The sequence below is a fragment of the Cyprinodon tularosa genome, unplaced genomic scaffold, assembly GCF_016077235.1.
Source record: "Cyprinodon tularosa strain WSP-4 unplaced genomic scaffold, ASM1607723v1 ctg605, whole genome shotgun sequence".
Lineage (NCBI taxonomy): Eukaryota > Metazoa > Chordata > Actinopteri > Cyprinodontiformes > Cyprinodontidae > Cyprinodon > Cyprinodon tularosa.
The window spans coordinates 318,407-338,284 of NW_024039347.1; the positions used below are offsets into that span (position 1 = coordinate 318,407).

The 19,878-nt window shown below is 37.2% G+C and overlaps 2 long non-coding RNA genes across 2 annotated transcripts; both read right to left on the reverse strand.

The window, feature by feature from the left end:
- Positions 1–11,108: 11,108 nt before the first annotated feature.
- On the reverse strand, positions 11,109–13,639 carry LOC119797961. The gene is made up of 2 exons (XR_005282643.1): positions 13,530–13,639; positions 11,109–11,446 (listed from the first exon to the last, which is right to left on the reverse strand). It is a non-coding gene; the product is annotated as an uncharacterized LOC119797961 (long non-coding RNA).
- A 1-nt stretch (position 13,640) lies between these two features.
- On the reverse strand, positions 13,641–15,626 carry LOC119797960. The gene is made up of 3 exons (XR_005282642.1): positions 15,425–15,626; positions 14,363–14,460; positions 13,641–13,845 (listed from the first exon to the last, which is right to left on the reverse strand). It is a non-coding gene; the product is annotated as an uncharacterized LOC119797960 (long non-coding RNA).
- Positions 15,627–19,878: the final 4,252 nt, after the last annotated feature.

Consider the following 19,878-nt stretch of genomic DNA (forward strand, 5'->3'; position numbering starts at 1 on the left):
GCAATTCAAAGTTTAAATGTATGCTCTAATCTCAAGCTTTTTTGTTTGTTTGTTTGTTTATTTTTTACATAAATGACCCCTAACTACTATTTTAGAGATGTTTAAACTCTTTGTTTACTTAATCCTTTATATTTTAAATAATAAAGTTTTGTCAAAAAAAAAATATTACAACAGAAGTTTTGGAAGAAACCTGAAAGCTACTGTCCTTACACTTCATTCCTGAACTTAAAGGGACCTCCCATTAATCCCCTTCCCTTTGATGGCTATCTCTAATCCTAACATCAGAACCAGAATCAAGTTTATTGCCAGGTAGGTTTGCACCTACAGGGAATTTAAATTGATGTTGATGGTGCAGGCAAATTAGATATATATACATAACCTATAGCTAGATACAATACAAAAATATACAATATACTATATATGGTATATACACTAGCTATATACTGTATACACAGTAGACTGTGTCTTAATATAACGCATGAGGTCCAGAGGTGCTACATTGGTGAGGTCCTGAATAGGGGGGAGAGAGAGGAAGTGTCAGTGTCACGGGGGTCTCTGGGCCTTGTTGATAAGGCTGGTAGCGCATGGAAAGAAACTGTTGTTGTGGCGTGAGGTTTTGGTCCTGATGGACCGCAGCCTCCTGCCAGAGGGAAGTGTCTAAAATAGTTTGTGGCTGGGGTGCGAGGGATCAGCCACAATCTTCCTTGCACGCCTCAGAGTCCTGGAGGCGTACAGATCCTGGAGAGATGGCAGACTGCAGTCAATCACCTTCTCTGCAGACCGAATGACACACTGGAATCTGTCCTTGTCCTTGACGGTGGTGCAAGCGTACCAAATGGTGATGGAGGAGGTTAGGATGGACTCAATGATGGAGGAGTAGAACTGCACCATCATCGGTTGATGAGAAATCTAAACCTAAGGTAAGTTGTTTTAATAGGATTTTATTAAGTTCCTATTGATTTAAAATCAGCCTGAGTTCTTTTAAGTTAAAGTTAAAAAACAATTTGTATAGAACTTTGACTGTTTAAGTTAAACTGTTAATTAGCTATTATTAGTTACATTTTTCAGTTTTTTTTACTCATGTTATTACCTCTACCTGCTTTTATTTTCCTCCTTTTATATTGTTTGATTCAAGTAAAGCACTTTGAACTGAATTGTGGTCTACAAATAGGCTTGCCTTGCCTTTTGGTGTGTACTTCCGACACTAATTTTAAAAATGGCGGCGCTCTACCCCAGTAGTATAGAACTTTCAGTTTAAATGACAGATAATGACTTGTTGGCTCTGCAGATGTGCTACCTCTTTTTTTCTTTTGATAAGTTAACATGTGTTTAATTTGTTGTTATTTTTGGCATATTGTTTCATAACCTAATGCTGTTTTTAAACTTCTTAACATCGTTGCTCTCTGATTTGCCTGTCCGTTTCCTTTATGATGATCTTCATGATGTTGTTTGTTTACTGATGTTCTTTAGCAAACCTCTCAGGCCCTCGCAGAAAAGCATATTTTACATCCAGATTTAGCTAAACACAAGTAAACTCTTTATGGTTTGATTGCCGTTCACTTGGATTTTCTGAATTCTGGGTCAGAGATGTAACCTCCAGTTATTTTGCAGCAGTCGCCTGTCAAACTAGTGAACTAGTAGTTCTCATATTTTGAAACTAAACTCCTCATTTGCATCAACAGAGAAGTGGCAGCTCAAACAAGAAGCAGCAAAATGTAGGACATTCTGTGAAAAAACATCAGAAGGCATGAATAACAGAAGCACAGCATGTTTTGGCTGGTCCCTACATCCCCCAGATTTTGTAACAGCCTAAAAAAAAAAAGCCAGAAAGTGCTAGCCATTGCAACTACTCGATTGGAGGGAGGGAAAGATGGGAAAGAAAACACAGTTCAAAGATGTAGACTTGAAGTTCTGATGTCTTATCAAACTCATAACTTTCCTTCCCGTTTTCCTCCCAATGCCAATGCATATTTAATGCCGATACAGTAGCATAGCTGGTCTTCTGAGTTTTTAATTGAGAAATATTTATACACTCTCATGCTGCGACTTAATATTCGACCTAATCTGAGTCTGTTGCCTTGAATGAGAATGATGATCCACAGCTGGGAAACAGAATTAAATACAAACAGAAAACGGGCCTGGTATTTGCATAAAGCTGCATATTTATACAATATCGTTGATGCATATTAATAAAAAGATTAAAATGAGCGTTTTTAATGTATGCTAATCTAAATTATAAATGAGTTGTTTAAACTCCTTGTTTATTCCCCTTGATTAAATATAGACAGCTGTTTTTTTTTCCAGTGAGAGGGCACTTCTGCATAGGCCACACTGCCTTATGAGCATGCAGTGCTCTGATCTTAAATAAATACCAGTACTTTTAAATGCTGATGTTCGTCACATTGAGGCAAAAGTTCACCTGAGGCTTCACAGATCTGGTGCTAAGCAGAATTCTGATATGTACACACTCTCTGATCAACGTGTCCTAAATAGACTCTTACCCACACACCTCGGAGTGTGTGCCTTTAGCTCTCTTTTTTACGTTGGCTTTACTGGTTGGATTATTTATGTCAGACGATTGTTGTATTTTACCTTCAAACCAACCCTCTTTAACACTCCAGAGCTTTTTCTTTCCTTTTCTTTGACTGTTACACCACGTGCATCCTTTCTTATCGTCCTTCATCTCTCACTCTAATGAGTGTCGTCTGTGACATCAGACGACACTGCCAGTTGTTGACAGGAAAGGCCAAAAAAGGAAACATGAACAAATTGAAAAGATAAGCATCCTACACCAGGGAAAAAAAAAAAAAAAAAAAGACACACTGCTGCTATGACCCAACAAGACAGGTTTCTCACACACAGTCAGAGATAAAGAACAAGCTCTATATCTGAAAAACAAAAAAAACAATCGCTGTGGTTCCTCTGGTAAAATAAACTCTGGCAATTAGGTTCATCTTTAAATTTAGCTAGCACTGTTGAAGCCCAACTTAAATGAGTGAATAAAATAACACTGTAAGTAAAAGACGTAAAATATAAAAATAAATATAATGCATTTATATTTAAACAGAAGGTAAGTGCTTCACAAGTTAAAAAAAGGGAGACATTTGAGAAAAGGGGGTCAAACTATATTGAATTTCCTTGCAGCAGACGCGATTATAAACAAGTCCTAAAATACATTTAACAGCATATTAAAAGATGTTTAACAAAATAATTATATATAAAAAAAAAATAAAAAAAATTACAATTTCTGTGATTTTTTTTTGTGTGTGTGTTTTTTTTTCAGGGAACAGGCTAAGCTATGCAAGACATTTTCTTCTTTCTATCTCTTTTCATTCATTTGTCAGGCTAGTTTCTAGTTTGTTTTTTTTACCCACATGCAGAATCATATGGAGAACCTGTGAGTTTTAACATATATTTACAAAAAGCAACTTGAATCTGGATACGGAGAACTACAGGAATTTAGTTGAACTTTCCGGTTGGTCTGAGGGGAGAAAGCAGACTGATCAGGAAGGAGTTGGTTGGTGCAAACTTATTGATTTGATTTCTTCAGCGATGAAGGGGAGGTGGCATGGATCTATAGGGATTTGATTCAGCAGGCTTTGCAAACTGTAACCCAAAGGTCCACGAGAATGTGAGTGAGATCCCTGCAATGAACGACGTGCTGAAGAGCAGGTAGGCAGGTGATGAAGACTGAGAACTGCTGAATACAGGTAATGTCAAGCTCAGAACAAAAGGACCCAGTATTCAAGGTTATCAAAATGTTTATTAAAACCAGAACTACAGTAAACACTGTCAGCCTCTAAGGCAGGAACCTCTGTAAGAGGAGACCACAGGTTAGTGACCACGGCTGCGTTCAAGTTTATGGGCTGCATCTTCCAAAGACGCGGTCTACCTGGAATTAATCCTTCAAAGTCCGTGAAAAAAAGGAGACCAGAAGAGTTTTAGCTGTGAACTCAAACAGGTCTAGCCTTAGCAACCATGACAGTTGACACACAAAGCAGGAAAAGAATGAATAACAGACTTTTCTAAACTGTTTCTTTTTCCGTTTTTTTTTGTTTTTTATTGTAAATTGAACGAAGACTACACTCATGAGAATACAGAGTGGAATAAAGGTGACAACCACCGGGAGCATGAAGAAATAAAAGCAAATGTAATGATATTAACTTTTTTATTTATTTTGAGTTTTTACAGCACTTCTAGTGGCTTCGAGGCATCGAGGACTAAGGCCTCCCCACATGGGTTGTGCACGCTAACCACTGCGCCGCCTGCACGCCCAATGATATTAACCGTAGTCAGTTAAACAACATGCTGCTTTCGTTTTGCACATATCTAATGTTGCTGTTATTTTCAAATATCCATTATTCTAAAAATGTCCACTTTACAGGACAGTATTTTATTTTTTATCTTTTAACTCTTTATTATTATGTTATTCTTATACATTTTTTTCTATACCGGTAATCGTTTTGCTGCTGTAAACACCAGAATTTCCCCATTGTTGGACGACTATTCTATTCTATAAAAGGGGTAGAGAGATACAAGCAAATCTAAACAATGCATGTATAAAAATATGTCTGCAAAATCTCTTATATTCAACAACAAAAAATACTTTGTTAAACAAATTGTGCTAAATAGCAAATAAAAAATAAAAATGATATCAGATTTATAGTACCCACACTACAGATATATTAGAATCTGTCCTTAAATTACAGCCAAACCCATTTACACAGTAACAGATAAAACATTTAGATAAATAAAACATTACCTGCCACATATCTGACTCAATAACCATTAAAAAAAACTATTTTCATAAATTTCAGGTGAAACTATTCACATGCTTTTATTATATTAACTGAACTTCCAATATTCACCACTGTTTGGCGCCAAGTACCTTTTTTCTCTTATCACGAAGCAGCCAGCATGGTTGGTGTCGCAATGAATCCTGGGATAAACCAAGGATAGGTAGTATACACCGGACCAGTCCTTTAAATCGGGCAAAAAGAAGGACGTATTTGTAGGCAACATAACAAGGAGCATTGGAATCCGACCAGACCTTGGCACCTCACTATGACATAATCGGCCTTTGAATCTGGCCTTTGGAGGATGCATCCCATCAATTTGAATGTAGCCCACATCTATCTGGTGGAGGATGATAATGGACGTCAGTAACCTGGTCTTAAAGTTCAGTCCGGGCCCAGAGGAGAAGGTTGTTCCAGCCGGTAGGCTGCCAAAAGATGTGGCAGGCGCGGCTAGAGAGTCTCAGGTGTTGGTGTCTCGGAGGTTGAAGGACAGGCAGGAGATCAGAACCAAGCAGACGAAGGAAGGCAAGATAATCCAGAGGGCGAAGCCAAGGCCGGTGTTGAATACATGCTTGGTAGTCAGAGCCAGGAGATCAGAGGTCCGAAGAAGTACCAAAGGGAAATCCAGAACGGAGGCTCAGTTAACAGACAGGCAGAAATCCAGAAGTCCGAAGACAGTTCAGGCAAACAGATCAGAATGGCAAAAGGCAGGCTCAAAGGTCCAGAGGCAGAACGGGTCAAGATCAGGCAATCAGAAACACACAGTTATGCTAGAGAACTTTCACCAATGGCTTGAATATCTGGCACTGATGACTGGTTTGAAGGCTGGTTAAATAGAGGCTGAAGCAGATGGATCAGATGAGCAGTAATGAGAACCGAGTGGAGATAAGCAGGTGAATGAAATGAGTAATCAGACAAGTCATAAGTGCTAAGATCATCACAGGTAAGACCTTTTACATGAAGATCGGAGATGAACTGAGGCTCACTGGTTGTCTGGAACAATAACTGACTCTACTTTAATGAGATTCACAAGAAGACACATTTTAACAAGAGAGATATTCCCGGTTTAGTTTTTTGTCTGAAATACCATAATGGGTAATCCTCCAGCAAAGTGAAATGATCCTTCGTCTCCTTATATTCATGCAAGTCAACTTGATTGAGAGAGGTTCTCAGGTATACAGCAAGACCGGTTGGCCTGGCCACCAACAAAGGTCCTCTCTGTGATAAGAGGCTCACTCACAATAGAAAATAGTAAAAAACCAGAGACCCTAACAAGTGCATTCTAAGGGGGGGAAAATGGGAAAAAGACGTCTTAAAAATGCCAAACTGGTCTGAAGTGTCCTTTTAGGTACTACTACTATTTAGAAAGGCGAGAAAGAACAAAGATGGTGCAGGCAGAGTGTGGGGAGCTGGAGTCACATTACCGACGGGGAGCCAAAAGTAGTGATCACCTCTCCGAACGGTCAGTTAACTGAATTGGTATAAATTCCACTATACAGTCCCTGCTCTATATAGGGATTAGGGGTTAGGGCAGATGTTTGGACACAACCAATATGTTTGAAAGGTTTGTATCCAGCCCAACCGTTCCTAGATAGGTGAATGATCTTAATGTTCCTAATTTAATAAATACATTCGGTTGATTAAATGTAATTTAAGTTAATTTCAACCGATATATTTAAGTCTTTAATATGTAGATATGTTCTGCTCTGATATTATATTATTAATTTTTTTTTTTTTTTTCGATACAATGTATCAGTGTTCCCACTGAAAATCAGATATTGCTACTGGAAATGTAGTGGTTCCCTTAAAAGTTGCATGTTACAATTAAACCCCTCTGCTGAGCAAATAATATCAAGTTGTAAACAGATACCATTAAACATGCACAGGTACTTTTAAACATGCACAGTATGTGATAGAACATAAAAAACTGTACAGAGCAAATGCAAAGACCTATAGCTTCAGTTTTACTGCATAAGCTGACATGTGCATCATATGTGCCTAATGTGTGCTTAAGTTCTCCTTTTGAAAATTTCAGTTGTGCACTGGTAAAAATGACAGAATTTTATAATTTCATCCTTTCACTGTTATTTTGTAGTTTTGGTCATATTGTACCAGCCTTATTTTTATCTTTATAATAGATACAGGCCTCTTTGACGTTTCATACGTGTGCAATGGAAATTGCCTACCCACAATGGCAGATTGCTTGCATGTCGAGTCAGCATATTATGCACCTTCATCTTGAACTTTTGCTCTCAACTGCCTGTTTGTGTATGTGATTTTCTGGTTAAAAAAAAATACAAAAAACAAAACAACAACAACAAAAAAAACAATGAAAGTCTTCTGATTTTGGGTAATTTGCACACTTCAATCATGGTTACTGTTTTTAAAGTGTAGTATTTATAAAGGTATTCTTGAAGCATTTATCTCTATGAATTATCAAACTGACTGAGCCAATAAAAATGTACCTTGGGTTAAGTACAAATAAAAAAAATAGCTTTGGAAACTTTGGAAGCAAAGCTTGTTTATTAAGGTTATGCCCTAATTTAAGGTTCAAAATGTGTTTAAAACGACATATGAAATAAATCTGAAGGCATCGGTTGATCTTTTAGTTTATTTAGTTTATGTTTTTGCCTAGGATGTTTGAAGAATCACATTTTTTTTGTGTAGCATTTTGACTTTTTTACTCTAAAGAGCTTTTAATTTGGGAAAAAGTCAAAGAGTGCTGGAGGTACGGTGAAGCGACATGCAACAAAACAAAAGTTGTGCTGGAATTTCAGAATTGTAACAAGATATGAACATTATGAAAAAAGGAGACCTTTAAAGCAGCCATTCTGGTGCAAAGTCATTTACACCAATTTCCATTTAATACAAAAAGATCATTCCACTGCTTTATCAGTAGACTTGGAAACATGTTTTTCTTTCAAAGATGAATCACAGTTGGTTAAAAAAAAAAAAAGATTACACACTGTGCCTTCTAAAGCAACATCAGGGGCATTAAAGTTGCAGAGTAATTAAATCATGTCCTTTCATTGGGGTTAAGCCACATCCAAGCAAACAGCTCCTAACTAGAACCACTTGTGTGCTTTTTATTGGTAGTTTTCCTACAATCAAAACCACCTCCTCCAAGGCAGCATCCAGCCGGCAACATGGAACCTCCACAAGTCTCCCCGCTAGTTTGATTTGGCATCCAAGTTTCTATCAATGAAATCAAAAACGTATCAGCCGATGGATTTACTTTAAATGATTTATATTTAGCTGTTTTTAAATGTTTGGAGGCAAACCCAACTTCTGTGTCCAAGCTTTTTGAACAGTGTGGTTTACTTGCTGTCTTTTGGAAAACAGTCCAAATCTTTAAGGAGAGCCAGTCTTTAAAACTCAAAATGTGTGTGTTTCTTTCTTGGAAAACGATAGGTTTACATAAATAGGTTACAGACAGGATGCCACCGAATTTGTGTGCAAAAAAGGAGGTTGTAGGAGGCTGAAAAACTGAATCATTTCAAAATTTCTAGTAGCCTACTTACTTAGAAAGTTCATAGGAGGAAACGCCACCTTTAAAACCCCCAAGAAGGTTACAGAAGCCATTTTGAAGTTAGGGTTATCACTTAGGCTGTGAAAGAGAAAACAGAATTAGTGTTAAAAAGTTTTTCAGTCATCTATTGGCTTCTACTACATGGCTCAGCAAAAGCACTTTTTTTTTTCAAAAAGCAGCCAGAACTAAATGTCGCACAGAATATAATGAGGCTTGTTCAAAATTTGGTTTGCTGAGTGTTTGTTGATTTGAATCTGTCTCTTTTGATTTAGCAGGATGCCGTTGCTTTACCTCTTCGTTAATTCCTAATCAAACATTTATGAGTTGATACCACAGATCTGCAGTGGGCTTTGGGGATGAAATCAACAAACATAAACATCGGAGGAAGTGAGCTTTGAAAACACATTGCAGCTCTTTTGTGGAGGATCAGTGGACGGAGATGCAAACACTTAACACGTGACTGAGTAAAATTCGTGATCTAAAATGAGACCGATTTGAACTTTTTTAGGGGAGCAATCAAAACAGATTAGTAACCAAGTGTAATAAAGAATATACAGCATATCTGTCAAGACTCCTGGTGCATTAAAAATGCATTAACCATTTTAAACTAAACAAAAAAATAAGTTGGATCCGTCTTGGACTATCTATTGCCTCTGTATTTATCCCTTTACATGTCAGCTAAACATACCAGTCTACAGTCCCCAACACTCTGTCTTTCCCTCGGTCCATACAGAGTAAGAAAAATGTGCCTTTTCCTCAGCTCCCTTTACAAGATTAAGATAGACTTCATTGATCGCACAGTGGAACAATTCACTTAACCTGGAATCATCTTAAACAGAAACTCAAGCTGTTGATTGCTGATAAATTTGGATGAATTTATTATTCCTGGATATTTATGAAACAATATCAGACAACCCTTGCTCTTCTCCTTGCTTAGTTTTCTGAATTCTTTATCATTTTTAAACATTGTGATGCTGTATTTTAGTGTGTATCATATTGTTGCTCTGTATGATTTATTTTACAAAGATACTGGTAGATATTTTTTGCAAATGAAAACTTGTGCCTAAGTGTAACTACCTGAATAAATAAATAAAAGGTTGATGATAATTTATCATAAAATGATAAAGGAGCAAAAAAGGTAAGAGCAGAAGCATAAAAACACCAAAGTCATCTGGTGCTGGATTTAATGTTAAAATTGCTAATAGATTGTGAAGACCTTAAAACGTCAGGCAGAGTAGTCCAAAGCGCAGTAAAGAACCCAGCGGTGTATACTTTTCTTCAGATTGTGTTGAGTTTTTTTGGACGAGAGTTTTTTTTTTTTTTTGTATACTGAGTGACATGCAGTAATGGAGAGGATACTATATGCTTAGATTTGTGCATTCTTAGGATCCAACATAGTTCTAGAGATGACTGCAAGGGATAATAAGAAGTCATTTGCTGCAGTGAAGTCTGGCGGAAGCATGGAAATAGACCAGGTTTTCTGAATGTGAGAGGGTGAACATTGGGAGAAGCTTGGAAATGTTTCTGCCTAAAAAAACCCAAGACGCATGGCCGTGACATCACAATCAAAGTGATCCACTTCATAGCTACAGTGCTTATCGAAATGACATAGAAACATCACAGGACTTTGATGTGTTACAAAATATGCTCCTTCAAAATTGAAGATATAAAAAGTGATTTAAGTTTCTGCAACATACTTGGAAAGATAAAATACACGGTCAACTAAGTGCAACTTTGAGTCATGTCCTCTCATGAGCAGGTTTAGCAGATTAAGTCAGGGTTAAGACAACATTTTGAATGCGGAACCAAATTCTGTATTTAATTCTGTAACATTCACATATTTTAACTTGAGAACCATAATTTTCTCTAATTTTTTTTAAGGTTTGGCACGAATGTGTGCTTCACTTTTCCAGCTATCATGAACTACAGCATAAGACATATTTTAAATAACACTCCACATCAGGAAATGTCAACCTTGACCTTTATTCTGGAATCCACCAACAGAGAAGGAGATTAAAGCTGAAAATTTAAAGAGAGATTACCTTATTATTAATTCTTCCTTTTGTTGTCCTGTTGTTACAGCCACAAACTTAACTGTGTGATTTAATGTGATAGACCAACTCCATGTGATGCATACCCAGAGGAAAACTTTTTTGCTCAGGATAGTCTTTTCTTGATCTCTCAAGACAGTACGGAGATCTCAATTGAATATCTTTATGAGATTTCTTCAATCTGAATTGTGTATCTTTTTGAGATCACCTCAATCTGAATTATTGCTCCTAAACCCCCCCTTAGGAGCAAAATTGAGATATTGTGAGAATGACTTTTTGAGACTTGTAGGAGAAATGATAGTCATAGATAAGATCTCATCATTGCATCTTTTTTATTTCATTCATGTCTTGCTTATTGCTCCTAAAAAGCCGGTTGGAGCACTAAAGAGTTAAAATACAGATCTCAATTGCCTGTCTTCTTGAGATCACCTCAATCTGAATTATTGCTCCTAAATCACACCTTGGAGAAAAACTGAGATCATAGGAGATCTCAGGATTCCATCTTTATGATCTCATTCATGTCTTACTTATTGCTCCTAAAAAGCCAGGAGGAGCACTAAAGAGTTGTAAGATGGAGTTCAATTGCTTCTCTTCTTGAGATCACCTCAATCTGAATTATTGCTCCTAAACCCCTCCCCTTAGGAGAAAAACTGAGATAATGTCAGAACGACTTTGAGACTAAGGTAAGAGAAAATTAAGATTAAAATGGAAGAAATAAGAAACAACTGTGAATGAACTGCAGCATCATTTATTTTGCATTAATTCAACACGCATACCAGTGTGCATACCATTTTACAAGAGTGAACCAGGCCATACATTGTAAAAGTGACAGCAATCACATTATCCCAATTGACAACCACTGGTGTAACAACATGTCAATAAACGGTGAAAAAATTCACAATTGCTGAACAAGAGGGCACACTGGTGAACAAGGGGCTGTTGTAAACATTATGCCTGTAAAGCCAGTCACTGTACTGACCTGTGACAGCATTTATTTATGAGGGCCTTTTTAAGCTTGGCCTCCTCTACTGGTTTCCAGTTCTCCATCGTTGCGCACCGCCTCACATAGGCTGCAAAAAAAAAAAAAAAAAAAAAAAACGGAGAAAAGAGACTTAAATTAGTTTGATATTTTCCTAGCATATTTTAATACATTATTATGTTCATTCAACTATCTGTAAAATGACATTTCTATATAGCAATGGTTCCATCTAAGTGTATAATGTTTTTGATTATTAACATAAGAGGAAATAATGACTAGTGGCAAAGAAAACATTTAATATTAGGAATATTAAATGATGAAATAAATTGATTTTAAAAGATATGGCAAAGAAACACTCAGCTATGCATGACACAAGTACAGGTAATTTTTGGTCCATCTTGTGCATTAGAATGGGTTTGCAGTGCCAGTGTATCAAAGGGTTAAAATAAAGGACTGTTTATATCCATCTTAGCCTTCCTTTGCATCTCTCAACACACCAGGAGCTACATTCAGTATCATTCAATTTCTTATTTGACTTTTACGATGGCCGACAAGGGTCAAACGGACAGCAACGGCCCAATACGTCTCAGTTTGAGAAAACAGCTTCAAGTACAGAAACGATGCAAAATCACAAACTCAAACACAAGTCTAAACGAGGTACAAAACTTTAACTTCTAACAGGTACACTGCAAATGGAGAAACGATCTGTAAACCGACAAACGATCAGCAAACGAAAAACGCTGCATGCTCCAAACCTGCAGGGGGAGCCCTCAGCGTAACAGCTCAATAGAGAGATACACGGGATGGAGAGAGACAGAACAGCTGACTAAATCACAACAGTGTATGAAAATACAGCAGGAACGGTAATGTGACTTTTACTTGATTTTATATATATATGTATATACATGTTTGCATGTAGATTAGCCTACTTGATATAAAACACCCGCTTTAAAAATACATTAAAAAGCCCTCTTTTCACAGTCTCCCATACCTATATCAAGCAGGCTAATCTACATGAAAACATATATAAACATATATATAAAATCAAGTAAAAGTCATATTACCGTTCCTGCTGTACAGTGAAAACCGCTTATAGTGATCACGTTGGTCTGGAGTCAATATGATCACAATAAGCAGTTGATTACTATAACTGAATTTTTATTGTTTCACTTAATTTTTTATGCAGAACATCATCTAAATGCCATTCGTATCGTTTTTCAATGAGAAAAATGGAAATAGACAGCTTCAGCATTGACTGAATTTTATTCTGATTTTAAACTCAGTCGTTTCAAATGCTTCTTTTGAGAAGCATCATGCAAGTTTAATTACTTTTGCCTAACACCAGGTTCACTTCTTTTTCAAAACCATGTAAAAGGTCAAAGTTTTTAAAACCAACATGCAGGAGACCTTTAAAATGTGAACTGCATTCCTCAGCTCTGGATGGGACAGCTGCACTATGTCCTGCTGCGAGTAAAAAATTAAATACACGTAGTTTTAAAATAGTTTTTGCATGTTTTCATTCATAAAATTCCCAAAAATGAAACTATAAGTGGATTTCTTGATCACTATAACCAAATTATTTAAACAGCATTTGTATAGAAATGATTCTGTCCTCTGGATCCTAAAGCAGCTGATTACTATATCCGTGATCACTATAAGCGGTTCCTGCTATTCCTGCTATTTTCATACACCGTTGTGATTTAGTCAGCTGTTCTGTCTCTCTCCATCCCGTGTGTCTCTCTATTGAGCTGTTACGCTGAGGGCTCCCCCTGCAGGTTTGGAGCATGCAGCATTTTTCGTTTGCAGATCTTTTCTCGGTTTACAGATCGTTTCTCCATTTGCAGTGCGTTTGATGGTGATGCATTTTTGATGATGCGTTTTTTCATTTGCAACACGTTCCTCGTTTTGTACCTCGTTTAGACTTGTGTTTGATTTTGTGATTTTGCTTCGTTTCTGTACTTGAAGCTGTTTTCTCAAACTAAGACGTATTGGGTCGTTGCTGTCCGTTTGACCCTTGTCGGCCACTGTAGACTTTCATAATCTAATCATATTAAAAATATATTTACTCAAAAAAAACAACAACAATCAAGTAACTAGTGTACAACAAATCAAGAAAGCAAAATGCTAGAAAGTAGCTAGAACATTGCAGTCATTACACCAGAAAAACTACTCACTCAGAATTCCATCAACTTTGCTTTGGTCAAGCAGCTGCTTCCCCTCTGGTATCTTGCCATGTCGTCCGAAAGCCACTGCATTGGTGCACTCCTCTGCGGGATAAGAAGTGTTCAAAAAGGAGATGGAAAAGTCGAAGGCTGTCATGGTCACATTGGTGCATTATGGAGGCAAGCTTGAAGGATGACAGGAACAAGCCACTATTGGGAAAGAGCTCCTGAAGAGCCTTCTGTGACGGGTGGATCAAGGCTGCAGAGCTCTCCTGGTACAGAGCAACATTTTTAAGAAATCCTCGAGCCACTCTGATGTCTTCTGGCTCTGAAAAACAAAAAGGATAAAAGAAGTGTTGATGTATGTGCTTATCATATGATAAACATTTAGTAATGTGCATTTCACAATATGTAGTGTATTAGCCCGGGAACAGTAAATCTATATCTATTATAGTATTATTTATTTGTTGGTACTTGTTGTGGCCATTCCCCCCCCAATAATAATTTTCTGGTGCCGCTGCTGCTTGACAGTGAATTAAGACACATCTTGAGTCTAGCAGCTAAATATATATTATTATATATTAAATATATATATTAATTGATTGTGCAATTTTTAAAGTGTGAAAAGGTGCTGATACAATTTTAAGGATTTCTAACAAGACAATTTAATGTTTCTGTGGAAAGACCATAGTAGACTCAAATTATTATTCAAGTAGTTTATACTGTATACAGTTTAGCATGTAGGGGATCTTTAAAAATCAGCTATTCTACTTATACTTTCCTTTAATTACCAATTTATAAGTTAAAAGTAAAAAATAACAGTAAATAAATTAACAATAACTCACCAGCTGCCTCCTCTTCCTCTTCAGTTCCCAGCTGTACATGATCTTTCATTTTGGTTGAAGGTAACCTCTGTCTTTTTGAGTTGGAACCAGATGTCATTCTGTAAACGGCAGTTTAAAAAGCATGATGTTAGCAATCTAATGCTTTCATATATCACATACAAGATAAGAAATATGATTTCATGCAAAGTGCAGCAACAGTGAAAATTACAAACACTACATATACATACATTTACGTATATATATAGTCAGTCCATATTGGGTTTATTAAACTAAACATGTCTTCTTCAGATCATGTTTCCTCAAATAACTAAACTGTCTTTACTCATCAATAAAAGACTCTACTTCTAGATGTCTTGTGCTGTTGAACGTAACCGCTGTGAACCAATCATAAACTGACGTCTTATTGATCTGATTCACCGGCTTTCTTACCGTCACCGCTGTTAATGACCATGGTGAAGTTAGTTTCAGGTTGATTAGTCAGACATACTGTAGTCGCGTACAGTAGATTCAGCGGTGTCGAATATCCAACCTGAAACTGACTTCACCATGGTCACAAGCTTTTATACAGAACAGAGAAATGTATTATATTTTTTTCAGCGTGAAAAATCAAATACATGGCGTGGCGGGAGTGCGTGGCAAAAAGACAGAAAACTGGTGACGCAGCAGAGTCTCTATTTTCATATGACACCTTGTTTGTGTGGTTAGCATCATTTTGGTATGCTACATGTTAGCTTACTAGCTTCCTAATGATCGTCTATGCAGCAAGCATCTCACGCAGCCCTTTGTACAGTGGGCGCTCTTACTTAAAAGGTTAATTTATATGGACATTTTCACAAACACAACATTGATACCAACTTCCAAGTCTGCTAAAAATCAAAGGAAACCATGCTACTTGTAATGTTAGTAGCTAGCTTGATTTGAGACTGCATGGTCGTTCAAAATTCACCGCCCAAAATTAAAATAAATTGACTACTGATATCCGTGCATTTTTATCAAGTTATCAATGTATAATGCTGTCGACGGTTACAAAACTAACTTATATGTAAGAAGTTTAAAACTTACCTTCACTCCAGACAACTTCCACTGCACAATGTCAACAGGTGCCACTTCAGAGACTGCAGACCTAATTGGTCCCGACTGGACTGTCCCGCTCAAAGTGTCAGTTTGAAATTCAAACCTCCAATCAGCTGCTCTAGACGTCCGACCCATCCCGCTCTCGTCTTTGGCCCAGTGAATATTTTATTTCCATTATTACTACCTTACTTACAAATTATTTGAAATATAGTTCATTCTCACTGTATGTGCACTGAGGATTCATGTTTCTTAACCACATTTTTATTTCTTTTTTCTGTATGATTTCTGTACAGTACTGACATGCATCCTTAAAGAATTTGCATTAATCTCTAAATATAATACTGAAACGGTTGGTTGTCTAGTTATGTTGATTTTTATTATTTTATTAATAAATTGGAAAACTTGGAATTTAAAAGTGCATTATTTTCTGTCTTGTTTTCTTGTAAGTTACAAGGTAATGAACTTACAGTAATATAATACAATAATTACAATGCAGAATTTGAAATGTAGTATGTAGTATGTAAAATCAAAATACTCATGCAAGTAACTCTATTTATGAGATTTCATGGAGCTTCTCTTATCCATGTACGGGAGAATTAAATGAGACTTATTTAATATCATTTAGAGATCTCTTCTTTTGATCAGAGTAAGACACACTCTGGTTGTTTATTCTGAGGTCACTGTGAGAAAACCGAGACATATTTGAGAAGAATAATGAGATCTTGGGAGTCATAGCTGAGTTTTCTTTGAGTTCTTTCTTTGATCTCATGGTCTCATGTTTAGGAGGCTGAAATTAGACATATTTCAGATCATATAGAGATCTCTTGTTTTGATCAAACATGAGATTATATGTGATTGTTTCTCCTGAGTTGAATTTGAGAAGCAGGAGAAAAAACCTTTGGTCTCACCTTAGTATCAAAAATAGCTCATTTGTGTCTAGGAGAAATGAAAGAAACAACAACGAGATCTCTTCTTGGATTTTGCTTTCCTATGGGTAGTAGTGAAGTGAAAGAAAAGTCATACATGTTTTCAAGGCAAGGCAATTATATTTATATAATGCAGTCAGTACAGACACAATCCAAAGCACTTTACATGAATAATACATTAAAAATAAAGCAAAACAAAAGCAAGTATATATAAAAAAACATGATAAATGCAGGTAATAAATCAAACAGAATTGTTGGACCTCACACTTAAATAAATGATAAATCATAGCTTCAACTTTAACAGCTAAAGGCAGCTCTAAACAAATTTATTTTTTTTACTTTGGCTTAAAAGAACTCAGGCTTTCAGCACTTTTAAACTCTTCTGGAAGTCTGTTCAACATGAGTGGAGCATAGGAACTAAATGCTGCTTCTCCAGGGTTGGTTTAAGTTGCACAATGTTACATTCAGCCTCCATCTTTTTGTTTCTGCTAAATGAAAACAAACTGCAATTAAAAGTCAAATATCTGGTAAATAAAGACATTTTTTCTTAGTGTTATTTTAATGCTTTGCATAATACCCTTTGCTGCAGATCAAACCACACACTCCAGGGCATGTTTTAGGAGATTAATTGGAAGGGGTCTGTCCCTTTCCAGATTAATCGTCCTGCTTTGTAGGACAGGGTCTTGGTTTCAAAGATCCAGAGGAGTGGGTCTGAGACTGATAGAATATGATGTGTGCTGATGGTGCAATATTTGTCTTGCTTCTAGTTGGTGAGGTACAGGGAATTGAATCCAAGGAGTTGCTCCCAATAGCACCAAGCAGATCCACAGATTCCAGGAAGATGAGGAAGAAAGAGGAAGTCAGCATGAGAGCCAGTGAGGAACAAGGAACTGACCAGAGGCAACACAAAGCACAAATAGTGACTCTCTCCTGCCTGAGCGGGCCATTTAAGATGCCTTGAACCACAGCTGTGGTTAGTCACCACTCTTGCTGCACCTGCGACCTCCACTCATTGATATGACTCTAAATCCAGATGTTCTGTAAAAAGCAACAAAACTTTGAAGTTTAGGGAAGAGACAGCATCTTCTCAGGGATTGTGATGTTGTAAAATTTAAAGCAGGTTTAAGTTACAAACAATAATCTAAGCTTCGAAATAAACAGGGAGAACATTATTTAGAGAAGTAACAGAAATGATGATAAGTCAGGAGGGGCAGCACAGATTGACTGCTCAGGTCATGACTGAACTACTATTGATAAAGCTCTCCACTAATCTGACCTTTATGGAAGAGTGGGAGGAAAATAATGCGTAACCAACATGCAAAACTCTGTGAATATTGAAAAACTACTAAAGCACATCAGCATTAATCACTTTATTATTCATTCATTCATTATTGGAATAATGTGTTCCAGTCACTTCCACAAGTGTATCAAATTAAGCTGCTTTGCATACAGACTTGTGTTACAAACATTTATAAAAGAACTTAGGGGCTCAGGGAATTTTCATGTAGAACTGTGATAGGTTGCTTGCTGTGCAAAAAATCCAGATATGGAATTTCCTCACTCCTAAACCTTTCATAGTCAACTGTCATCTGTGTCATAACCAAATTGAGGGTTTGGAAATGACAGCAACTAAGCCATGAAGCTGTAGGCCATGTAAATGCTAAAGATGAAGGGCATAGTGTGAAGAGGTCACCGACTTTCTGCATAGTCAATCATTTCACACCTCCAAGCCTCATGTGGCCATCAGATTAGCTCCACAACAGAGAGCTTCATGGAATTGGTTCCCATGGTCAAGCAGCTGCATCCAAGCCATATATAACAAAGTGTAATGCAAAACTTCAGATGGAAAGTTGGTGTAAAACATGCATGCCACTGGACTCCAGAGCAGTGAAGACATTCTCTTGAGTAACAAATCAGGCCTCATCTAGAAATCTGATGGACAAGTCTGGGTTTGGTGGTTGCCAGGAGAACAGTACTGGTTTTTTATGTGCTCGGCTTGACCGTTAGTTCCAGTAAAAGTAATTCTGAATGCTACAGCAAACCAGGACATTTTGGACTATTCTCTCAGCCCAAATTTGAGGAAAAAGTTTGGAGCTGGTCCATCCTCCTCCAACTAATACACTGGTCTAACTACTGTGGACCAGAGAACAAAGCAGGGTCCATAAAGATATGAATGGTAGACTCTGCTGTGGATGAACTTGACTGGCGTCCACAGAGTCCTGACCCCAACACCTTTGAGATGTATTAAAGCAGAGACTGAGAGCTAGGCCTTCTTGTTAAACCTCAAAAGACGCGTCTGTAAGAATAAAAAAAAATCCCATAAACACACTACAGCCCCATTTACCCGACCCTTTGAAACTGTGCTGAGAAGGGTCCGAGCATGGTAACTGAGATACCTGTTGAGTGCAAATGGAACGCAACTGAACTGGACTGTGCCAGACACAACAGAACCGTCCTAAATCTAATACTAGTTCAACAGTAGGGTTTGGCATGCTTCAGTTGTTTCTTGGTTTTTCTGTTAACAAAGATTGCATGACCAGGCCACGTCATCTTCTATTTACATTCAGCTGACAAATTTTTTGTAGGTTTTCCGGCGTGTCCGGCTTTGCAGTTCACAGATCTCTTCATCTATTTGCAACACAAACCTCTTCTCATCTTATTAAGAATAAATGGCATCAAAAGAGCATGGTGCGACTTGGGACTGAGGGTCTCATTGAAATTCGGGTGGAGGACGCAACCCAGGCCCATAGGTTCCTGAATGTTATGGACGTCACCACTTTTAAAAAATTCCTGCCTTGAGAGCTATAGCAGTGTAGACTGCCGACAGGAGACGAGGAACCGTGCTAGCGTGATGTGTAAATGGTTGTAACAGCCAAGCTCGGCTCGGTTAACTGATCCAAGCTTGACTTCAAAATAGATATATACCAAAAACCTAATAAAAGTAAACCAGTGTATTTATGCTAAAAATAGAAAACAAAATTATAAAATATTCTGAAAAGTGCTTTAAATCAGTTATACTATCTTAATTCAGGCTGGGTCAGATCCTGATGTTTGAAAAAGGAGGAGAATAATAAAGCGTTAGCCTTGCTGCATGCTGTAGGCTAAATAATTATATAAATCTTTCAATTAGCCGCACCTTATAATAGACGGCTGTGGCAGGAGGTGGTGTTCAAATAAAGTTGGTTTTTATCTCTGGGTGCAGGATAGCTGCAGTCCAGCATTGTTCTATCTTTTGTATTGCAGAGTAGCTACAACTTTTGTACAACTTTTGAGAGTCTATAGGCAAAGATTCCTGAGCCCTAGGGCAGAAATACATCACAGATCCAACGACGACTGAAAAAGCTTTACTTGTCATTAAAGATTAAATATTAATTTTGCACATCTAAAAATTATATTAATATATTTTGAAATATCTTCATTTTATAATAACATTTTTATTTGTTTTTTTTATGTCTTAATCAAGGTCATTGGGTGAGTGTTGGGTGAGCCCTTGCGCCCTCTATTGGCTAGCCGCCA